At 40.8% G+C, this 11,106-nt stretch overlaps 1 non-coding gene and 1 pseudogene across 1 annotated transcript; both read left to right on the top strand.

The window, feature by feature from the left end:
- The first annotated feature begins 666 nt into the window (after positions 1–666).
- On the top strand, positions 667–1,127 carry LOC102902126 (annotated as a pseudogene).
- Positions 1,128–4,752: 3,625 nt separating this feature from the next.
- On the top strand, positions 4,753–4,825 carry TRNAK-CUU. The gene has a single exon. It is a non-coding gene; the product is annotated as a tRNA-Lys (tRNA).
- The last annotated feature ends 6,281 nt before the right edge of the window (positions 4,826–11,106 follow it).

Raw genomic sequence — 11,106 nt, 5'->3', positions numbered from 1 at the left:
AACACGGGAGGGTCAGAGAGAGAGGGAGACACAGAATCCGAAACAGGTCTCAGGCTCTGAGCTGTCAGCACAGAGCCCGACGCGGGGCTCGAACTCACGGACAGTGAGATCATGACCTGAGCCGAAGTTGGACGCTTAACCGATTGAGCCACCCAGGCGCCCCAGAAATTAATTTATTTAAAGCACAAGATTTATATACAGAAAATACACAAAGGATCAGAAGGCACCATTGTTAAGATGGCAATATTCCACAAACTGATCTATGCGTTCAACTCAATCCCTCTCAAAGTCCCAGCTGCTATTTTTTTTTTTTTTTTTTTTTTGCAGAAACTGACAGGTTAATATTTATATGGAAACTCATGGAAACAGAATATTCAAAGCAATCTTTTTTTTTTTTTTTTTTTTTAATTTTTTTTTTTCAACGTTTATTTACTTTTGGGACAGAGAGAGACAGAGCATGAACGGGGGAGAGGCAGAGAGAGAGGGAGACACAGAATTGGAAACAGGCTCCAGGCTCGGAGCCATCAGCCCAGAGCCTGACGCGGGGCTCGAACTCACGGACCGCGAGATCGTGACCTGGCTGAAGTCGGACGCTTAACCGACTGCGCCACCCAGGCGCCCCTCAAAGCAATCTTTTAAAAGATTAAGAAACTTGTAGGATGTAGACTTCCCAGTTTCAAAACTTATTACAAAGCTACAGTAATAAAGTGGTAAAGACAATGCGGCACTGGCATAATTCAATGGATAAACCATAATCTTTTCACTCTCTCGAGTCCTTGCTTCGAAGATGACCAGGAAAAGAAGGAATAATGGTCATGCCAGAAAGGGCCATGGCCAATTGCAGCCCGTTTCCTCCACCAACTTCTCCCACTGCGTGCCCAAGGAAAAGACTATTAGGAAGTTCATTATTCTGAACATAGTGGAGGCTGCCACCATCAAGGACATTTCTGAAGCAAGTGTCTTGGACGCCTAGATGCTTCTCAAGCTGTATACAAAACTACATTGCTGTGTGAGTTGTGCCATTCACAGCAAAGTAGTTAGGAATCACCCTCGTGAAGCACAGAAAGACCCCACTCTGATTTAGACCCACAGGTGCTGCCTCATGACCTCCATCAAAGCCCATGTAAGGAGGTAAGTCTTTAAGGACTGAAGAAAAACTGCTTTGTGCAAAAAATAAAATAAAATAGAGATTATACTTTAAACACACACACACACACACACACACACACACACACACCAAATCTTTTATCTTTTCAACAGATAGTGTTGGAACAACTGGATGCAAAAGAATAAAGTTGAACCCCTTACCTCACACCATGTATAAAATTAACTATATGGTCTGCAAATATTTTCTCCCATTCTGTAGGTTGTCTTTTCATTTTGTTGAACATGTCCTTGGTAATCAAACTGGAAAGCTGAATGTGTCTTCCCCACAGAAACAATCCTGTGTATATGTCAGTCACTTAGGGGTGGGATATGCTTGGGTGACCTGATCTAGGAGTGGTCCTAGTTATTTTAGAGGATGTGTAGGAAATGGACACAGCATTCCCACTTCCAAACAACAAGCCTCTCAACAAATTTAGATCAGACTCATTCTTCTCTTCTTCAAAGATTTTTTATGTCTGTCCTTCTTTTTATTGTTTTTAATCAAATTGATGCTGCATTCTTACAGAAAACTCCTGAATATATGTTCTGAAAATTTACCTCCTGTCATACACAGGGTAGAGAGGAAGACCGAGCAGGGGTTTTCCTGAATGTGTGGCAATAGTAATGACTCATGCTACTTCCTTTTTCTAACACTTTCTATCGGTAGGGAGGAGAAAGCTCACAGTCAGGCCTGGGATAAACCATCTTTATTTAGAGGGTGTCCTTGGCATAGTGATTGCTTTTTTTCTCCTTTTGCCACAATGCAAAGTGAGGAATTAAAAACGCAGAGCAAGTTGGAGAGAGTTTAGAACTGTAACTCTAGGAAAACAAGAAAAAGTCATCTGTAAAATAAATGCAACATATATTAAAATGAATTCCTTTGCATATGCCATAGAGAAAGTCAAACTTCGCCTATTTCTTTATTCTTTTGTGTGGTCAGAGGTACTAAATGACTCTTTAATCATACAAAGCCAATAAAGAGAACAGAGATGGAGAAAAAAAGGAGGAAGGAGTGCAAAGAAGATGTGTAAGTGTGAACACAGTTTTCCAATGTGGGCAGTCCAGAGAGTATCTCAGTTCCCCAAAAGATGTTTGTTTTGTAATTTTATTGCATTATTCTTTTAGATGTTTTCTCTCTGAATGGCTAGACGTCAACAATTCCAGACTCTAAATCTGTCTGTTGAAAGCAAGGCACTCAAGTCCTTTCCAATTCTCTCCACTCATAAAAAGAGGAATAATTGAGGGTTTTAGACCTTAAGAGATGTCTCGAAGCATTGCCCAGAGATTAAACATCAGCAATTATATAATGCTATTCATAACTTAAAACTGAGGGGAAAGAAGCCAAGTCATTGAGGAAACCAGAGCCAAAAAAGGATTGCTATTTAGTTCACCCAACCGTGCTGCTTTTGAAATACTATAATTCAGATCATTCAATGAAACTTGTTTGCTTAAAATTTCCTTTTCTTTATTTAAAAAGAAGAGCTTAGAGTAAGGAAGGCATGAACTGCTATTCCATAAATAGGTATAATTATACCCCACTGTATGTGGTATTATGAAAATTAAACAGTTATCGGTGAAAGACCTAACACGGTTTGGCACATGTTAAGGGATTGGTAAGACTTGGCTGCCATAGTTTTTATTATTACTGCTGGTATTATTGTTATTATGATAGAGGTAGATCTGTGAGTGGCATGGAAATTGCTCGTAGTTAGATAACTGATCCGAATCATTCAGAATGTTTATATTGTATTTCACGGACATGGACAGAAAATCGAATAACATTTCAGCTTTGGTGTCAACGTAGAATTAGTCAGTGCCAGATTCTCAAAAGAATGCTTACGTTTTATGTTATTGTCCAAAGTGAATTTCAGTACCAGACTCCTGCATGTGAGACTTTGACTGCAACAACTAATTTATTTACCAGTTAATTTCTAAATCTTGAGCTATTTATCATTAATACGATGTCATATGCATTAAAAGCACCCTTTATTATTTAAAAAATTTTTTTCTATTTGTTTTTGAAAGAAAGAGAGTGAGGGAGAGGGAGGGACAAAGAGAGAGGGGGACAGAAGATCTGAAGCGGGCTCTGCGTTGACAACAGTGAGCCCACCCCATGCAGGACTGGAACTCACAAACCATGAGATCATGATCCGAGTTGAAGTCAGACACTCAACCGACTGACCCACCCAGATGCCCCCCAAAAGCACCGTTTAAATAAAGAATACATGAGAAAAAATGGGACAGACTTTGAAATTTACTAATTGCCTTCTACCTCATCCATCTGGGTTATCTATATCTTTTTTTTTTTTTATAAGATCTTTTTAAAAAATTTTTTTTCAACATTTATTTATTTTTGGGACAGAGAGAGACAGAGCATGAATGGGGGAGGGGCAGAGAGAGAGGGAGACACAGAATCGGAAACAGGCTCCAGGCTCTGAGCCATCAGCCCAGAGCCTGACGCGGGGCTCGAACTCACAGACCGCGAGATCGTGACCTGGCTGAAGTCGGACGCTTAACCGACTGCGCCACCCAGGCGCCCCTATATCTTTATCTACCTTCAACGAGGCTATTTCATAACCTGTTATTTATTTTTTAATATTTTAAAAAATGTTTTTGTTTATTTTTGAGAGAGAGAGAGAGAAGGGGACAGAGGATCCAAAGCCAGTTCTATGCTGACAGCAAAGAGCCCGATGCAGGGTTTGAACTCAAGAACTGCAAGATCATGACCTGAACCAAAGTCAGCTGCTTCACAGACTGAGCCACCCAGGCATCCCTCCCTTCACAACCTTTTAGATACAGAAGTTAACTTGTGGAAAATTTATTGTAATGCAAACACTTCCTGTCCGCAAAAATGCAAATTGTATTCCAGTGGATATTGACCAGTTTTGCCAGTTTTGCATCTGTTTGCAAATTCATTTCACATTCTTTATCTGACTACAAACTTGTGGTTCTCTTTTAAACTGGCTACAACATCTGTTGGCCCCTCATTAATTCCTGAGGTAAATAAAATCTTCTATACGTGGTTATTTTATATTGTGTGAAAGTCGTAATTTTCTCTTCATTTAAATTTATCCTTTAATAAAAAAAGATTTCTTCTTTAATGAGTATAAGCATCAAATTTACATGACTCCCTGAGGAACACATCTGAAATTCAAGCACATAACCTTCCTCACCAGTGTTGTTGTCAAGGTCAGAATTACAGCCTTCTTCCTGCAGCTTCTGGACGGTCATTGTCAGAAAGTCAGTCAAAGACAGCTAAGCTTACTAAGCGAAGAATAGAGTCCTGGGAACTTTTTAATAGCCTTTTCTATGGGAGAAAAATCTGCAAAAGTTTCTAAGGCAATGGACAATGAGTTGCCAGGAAAAATAGGTATTAACCAGAGTAAGTGAAATCCCTCTAGAGGGCTTCCTTGAAAGAGAATTTGGAAGCCAGGTTTGGGTTCAGAGAGGATTCAACCCACAAGAATATATTCATAACTAACACTCTTTGAGGTTTTAAACTAAAATTTGGTTAATGTCTTTTAAGAAAGCAAAACATTGAAAAACATTTTGCTTTCATATTTTATCACTATAGGTGCATCGTTTAAAGTATAGAAATAGAGGGGCACCTAGCTGGCTCAGTTGGTGGGGCATGTGACTCTTGATCTCAGGGTCATGGGTTCAAGTCCCATGTTGGGTATAGAGATTACTTAAATAAATAAACTTTAGGGGAACCTGGGTGGCTCAGTCAGTTAAGCTTCCGACTTCAGCTCAGGTCACGATCTCGCGGTCTGTGAGTTTGAGCCCCACGTTGGGCTCTGGGCTGATGGCCCAGAGCCTGGAGCTTGCTTCCGGTTCTGTGTCTCCCTCTCTCTCCGACCCTCCCCCGTTCATGCTCTGTCTCTGTCTCAAAAATAAACGTTAAAAAATAAATAAATAAACTTTAGAGGCAACTAGGTGGCTCAGTCCATTAAGCCTCTGAATCTTGATTTCGGCTCAGGTCATGATCTCACAGTTCATGAGTTCTAGACTCAGACTTAGTCTTGGCAGTGCTGAGCCTGCTTGGGATTCTTTCTCTCTCTCCTGTTCTCTCTGCCCCTCCCCTACTCCCATTCACTCTCTGCCTCTCTCAAAATAAATAAATTAACTTAAAAAAAGTAATGAGTGTAACCTTTAAAATAAGTAAATAAATAGACTTTAAAAAAACAAATAAATAAAATAAAATATAGGAATAGAACCATTCAGATGTTCTCTAAGTAGTATGCTGCTAAAATTTCAGTCCTTCTTACTTAATTTAATCTTACATAATTGCAGAATTGAATATTTTACAACTATAATACCATTCTACTTATGTAAGTAATATTTTATATAATTGAAATAATTATGTGGGAGGAATTTAGTCAACCCAACTATGTAACCATTCATGTAGGTCATAGAATTATAAAGATATTTAAAATATATTTTTATGTGAATGCGTAGTGCTTCTAACAAAAGAGGTATCAAACTATAATCATATAAGTACTGAAGATTATAAATAATGACCATTTAATGAATATGACTAATTACATTAGTGGGTGTTTAATAAAAAAGGAAGCAAGTATGACAATGTAAGTGTGTGTCACCATGTGGAACATTTAATAAAAGAATACAAAGACCTAATGAAAGCTTTTTTGAATTAATACAATATCTGTTTTTAAAACTAGTAATAATTAAAAAAAAACTAGTAATAATCTTTTATTGTGAGTATGCTTCATATATTGCCTATTATTAATCTGATCAGAAGATGAGATAATTTTGTCAATCACTACTCAAGCATCACTTCCCTTGTGAAGCCATTCCTGATGCCCATGAAGCAGAATTAGACATTCTTTCCTTTCTGTTCCCACAATGTGTATGCCATAAGGCTCAACAATTGTTATTTATCCGTGGATCTATATCTATAGGTGTGATATAATAGAAACAATATAGACGTTGGAGTCAAATCAGATTTGAATCCTAAAATCACCAAATTGCTCGTTGAGTGATCATAGATGAGCAAATTAACATGAACCTCACTCAGCAAGAGGCACATAACAATCATTATAGCATTATTGTATATGCTTATATACACAATAGTGTTATATTATTATTGTATATGTTTGTACGTACAATAACATTTAGTAATGTTGTGATTAAGACTAAGGGAAATTATTGGGGTGCCTGGCTGGCTTGGTCAGTGGAGCTATGACTCTTGATCTCGAGGTTCTGATTTCAAGCCCTGTGTTGGGTGTAGAGATTGCTTAAAAAGAGTAAAATATTTAAAAAAAAAGATTAAAAAATTGTATATGTTGCCACCTGGAGCAGAGCAGGTGTTCAAAAAAGTTTACATAAACATTTCCACCTCTTACCTAGATGGAAAGTAAACTATTTTATCAATTTCATTATATATTTACCATATAGTGCTAAATAAATGTTGTAAGAGAGAAGTGTAAAAGACTAAATTATAAATGCTTTAGAAGTTGTTAGTATTTCCCATCTTGTTTTGATAAGTCATTGTTAATATTCACTTTCTCCTCAACTTGGTTAGAGGTGCTATTTTGACACCCATATTTGAAAAAAAAATGCAAACAATTGAGCAATTTATCACCCTTGCGAAATATCCCTGGTGTTCCTTCTTCATTATTGACGGGGAGAGACTAATGTCCAATGCTACTCAACTGGGTAAAGATGAAACATTTGCCCAGGCAGAAAGATCCCATCTTGCCTGCTCATGAAGTCTGGCCTAGGCGAGTAGGGCAGGGGTGCTGGGGGTGCTGGGGCTCTGACACAAGTGGAGTGACCAGACCCTGCCCAACCATCTAGCTGGGCTGCTCACCATTCATTTCCTACCTTCTCACACTAGCCAAACCAGATTTCAGCCAGTCTCTGGACCTGCCACTGACTTTTCACCAGAAAGGTCTTCTGCTTGAACTACATTTCCTCACGTTGTGGCTTGCGTCCTTTGCAACTCAACTCAGTTCCCATTTTGCCTAGAAAATCTTTCTGGGGGAGCCTGGGTGGCTCAGCCAGCTAAGCGTCTGACTTTGGCTCAGGTTTGTGAATTCGAGCCCCACATTGGGCTCTGTGCTGACAGCAGGCCTGGAACCTGCTTCAGATTCTGTGTCTCCCTTTCTCTCTGCCCCTCTTCCACTTGCTCACTCTCTCCCTCTCAAAAATAAATAAGCATTAAAAATATTTGTAAAAAAAGAAATAAAAAGAAAATCTTTCCAGAATCATCCATATTTCTCTTCTATCCGCATTATGCCCCCTATAAGACAGAAGTTATAGTATCTCTTATAGGCCATGTTCCTCTCTCTTAGGATTAATAAATCACAGGCCAGGTCAAACCTTTATTTTAACAAGCAATGTATAACTATCAGCATTAGTATGCCTCCAATATCCCATGAGATTTATATGTATTATTAGTTGTTTATCTGAAATTCAAATTTAACTGGGCACCCTGTGTTTTTAAAAAAAATTTTTTTAATGTTCATTTATTTCAGAGAGAGAGACACACAGAGCATGAAGGGGGAGGGACAGAGAGAAGGAGACACAGAATCTGAAGCAGGCTCCAGGCTCTGGGCTGTCAGCACAGAGCCCGACACGGGGCTCAAACCCACAAACCGTGAGATCATGACGTGAGCCAAAGTTGGACACTTAACCAACTGAGCCACCCGGGTGCCCAGGCACCCTGTATTTTTCTTTACTAGATCTGGCACTCCTACTCTCCTGTCCTGGGCTACCGTAGTGTATTGTTTCACTTGTCTTGTACCACACCATGAGTCACAGCTGTTACCAGGCTCCTTCGGGGCTCAGCAGAGTGTCCAGACGCTTTGCTTTATCTACCTCACTCTTCCTGATGCTCCACCACCAAACGCCCAGCACAGGGCCTTAAATGCCATTGAGAAAGCAGGAGTAGTGTCCTCAGGGATCCTTCCATTAGCCCAGTTTAGTAGCAAATATCTGTTGAACTCCTGTACAGTGCTGGGCGCTGAAGGATGTTCTGGAGATACAACTTCAAACAAGCCACGGCCGTTGTCGTAAAGGAGCTCCCAGCTCACTCAGGAAAACAGGCATGGCAGAAAGCAATCTCAATGGGCGCAATAAGTTCCAGAATAGGGTGAGGCAAGAACACGGGGGAGGGCACCAAACCCAGTCTCCGGGGGTTAGAGGAGTCTTCTGGGAGAAAGAGCAGGTAGGTGGAGACCTAATAATTAACAAGAGTGAACAGGTGATGGCAGAGAGAGAGAAGGCATTCCAGGCAGAGGGAAGAGCATGCATAAAACCCGAAGGTAAGAAAGAACCTGGCATTCATGTGTAATGATTCAATCAAATCTGCCTTTTATTTCAAGCTTGCTTGACCCGTGGATGCCACTGTCCTTTAAGGCATCAGTCTTCTTCTTAACAGTTTTTCTCAAGAAATTCAGTGATAACAGCTCTTTTTTCTCTCTCACCACTTGAGCCTTCTCTGAACTCCAGGTTGGTTTCTCTCTTCTTGGTGTAATCTGACATCGTCTTCAAGGATGTAGAGCTGACCGTGACTGGCCTGCTCCGCTCACCTCACTTTCTCCCATCCAGTCTCACCCCCTCTGCTCCATTCAACGTTCTTTCCTATCTTTCCTTCTGTTTACTCCTTCCAGCTCTTGCTGCCCCATGGCGACGGATGCCTGTACCCACAGCTAACTTCTAATCCACTTTGAGTTATTTACCCTCATTCTGTGTCTCCCACCAAACCCAACCTATTCCATAAGGTAGCGCTAGGAACACTCGCAGGATTCCAGCCCTAAAAGGGCAATCACGAGAGAAAATAAAATCACATCCCTGGTGAGAGGGGTAAAAAGGGAAAGAAGGAAGTTCTTAGGTAAAACCCATTTAAATCAAGCTGCCTCTTCACCAATATTCTTCGTATTAGTCAGCTATTTTTGGTCATTTTTTTCATCCCTGGCTTGTGCCTCACACCTAGCAAACTGATGATGGAAGAATTTACCTTTTGTTCTTTTTTTTTTTTTTTTAACGTTTATTTATTTTTGAGAGACAGAGAGAGAGAGAGAGAGAGAGAGAGAGAGAGAGAGTCCAGATGGGGGAGGGGCAAAGAGAGAGGGAGACACAGAATCCACAACAGGCTCCAGGATCTGAGCTATCAGCACAGAGCCCCACACAGGGGTCAAACCCATGAACTGTGGGATCATGACCTGAGCCAAAGTCGGATGCTCAACCGACTGAGCCACCCAAGCACCCCAAGAATTTACCTTTTGTCCTAAGTAAATCTTCAGTTATGGCCAGGTGGTAGAACTGAACAAATATGATGAACAGTAACTAGCTTTCTGTGCTAAGTGTGAAGTCAGGAATTTTAAGGGCTTATACAGAGTTTGTGACAACAGGGTATCCGTGTTGGTTAACTTTACGAATGCCCAGGATGCCCAGATATTTTGTCAAAAAGCAGCTTGGGCGCTTCTGGAGGGGTGTTTTGGGATGAGATGAACTTTGAAGCTGATAGACTGAATAAAGCAGATTGCCCTCCCCAGTGTGGGTGGGCCTTACATTCTACCGAAGGCCTGAATAGAACAAAGAGGCTGACCCTCCGCCAAGTAAAGAGAAATCTTCCTGCCTGAAAGCCATTCAGTTGGGTTATCAGTTTCTCCTATGGTCCCCAGTGCTCCTGTCTTCAGACAGGAACCCACCACTGGGTCTCCTGATTCTCAGGCTTTCACCCTTGGACTGAAAATCTACTGTCAGCTTTCCTGAGTCTCCAGCTTACTGACTCACCCTGAAGATTTGGGAACTTTCCTGCCTTCATAATTGCATGAGCTAGTTCCTTGTACTGGTTTTATTTCTCTGGAGAACGCTGACAAATACAGGGTCACAGGAAACAAAGCGATCAGAAGTCATTTTGATTAAAAGATGTGCCTTTACAAGGAAATTAAAAGCAAAAATGAGCTATTGGGACCTCATGAGAATAAAAAGCTTCTGCACTGCGAAGGAAACAATCAACAAAACTAAAAGGCAACTGACGGAATGGGAAAAGATATTTGCAAATGCCATATTGAACAAAGGGCTAGTATCCAAAATCTATAAAGAGCTCACCAAACTCCACACCTGAAAAACAAATAACCCAGTGAAGAAATGGGCAGAAAACATGAATAGACACTTCTTTAAAGAAGACATCCAGATGGCCAACAGGCACATGAAAAGATGCTCAACATCACTCCTCATCAGGAAAATACAAATCAAAACCACACAGGGGTGCCTGGGGCGCTCAGTCGGTTGAGATTTCTACTTCAGCTCAGGTCATGATCTCGCGGTTTGTGGGTTCGAGGCCTGTGTCGGGCTCTGTGCTGACAGCTCAGAGCCTGGAGCCTGCTTAGGATTCTATGTCTCCCTCTCTCTCCCTGCCCCTCCCCCCGGTCTCTCTCTCTCAAAAATAAACATTAAAAAAAAAAAAACACTGAGATACCACTTCACACCAGTCAGAGTGTTTAAAATGAACAAATCAGGAGACTATAGATGCTGAAGAGGATGTGGAGAAACGGGAACCCTCTTGCACTGCTGGTGGGAATGCAAACTGGTGCAGCCGTTCTGGAAAACAGTGCGGAGGTTCCTCAAAAAATTAAAAATAGAACTACCCTATGATGCAGCAATAGCACTGCTAGGAATTTACCCAAGGGATATAGGAGTGCTGATGCATAGGGGCACTTGTACCCCAATGTTTATAGCAGCACTTTCAACAATAGCCAAATTATGGAAAGAGCCTAAATGTCCATCAACTGACGAGTGGATAAAGAAGATGTGGTTTATATGTACAATGGAATACTACTTGACAATAAGAAAGAATGAAATCTGGCCATTTACAGCAACGTGGATGGAACTGGAGGGTATTATGGTAAGTGAAATAAGTCAGGCAGAGAAAGACAGATACCATACATTTTCACTCATATGTGGATCCTGAGAAACTTAACAGAAGAC

The sequence above is a fragment of the Felis catus genome, chromosome C2 (assembly GCF_018350175.1).
Source record: "Felis catus isolate Fca126 chromosome C2, F.catus_Fca126_mat1.0, whole genome shotgun sequence".
NCBI lineage: Eukaryota > Metazoa > Chordata > Mammalia > Carnivora > Felidae > Felis > Felis catus.
This window is presented reverse-complemented; position numbering and strand designations above follow the sequence as displayed.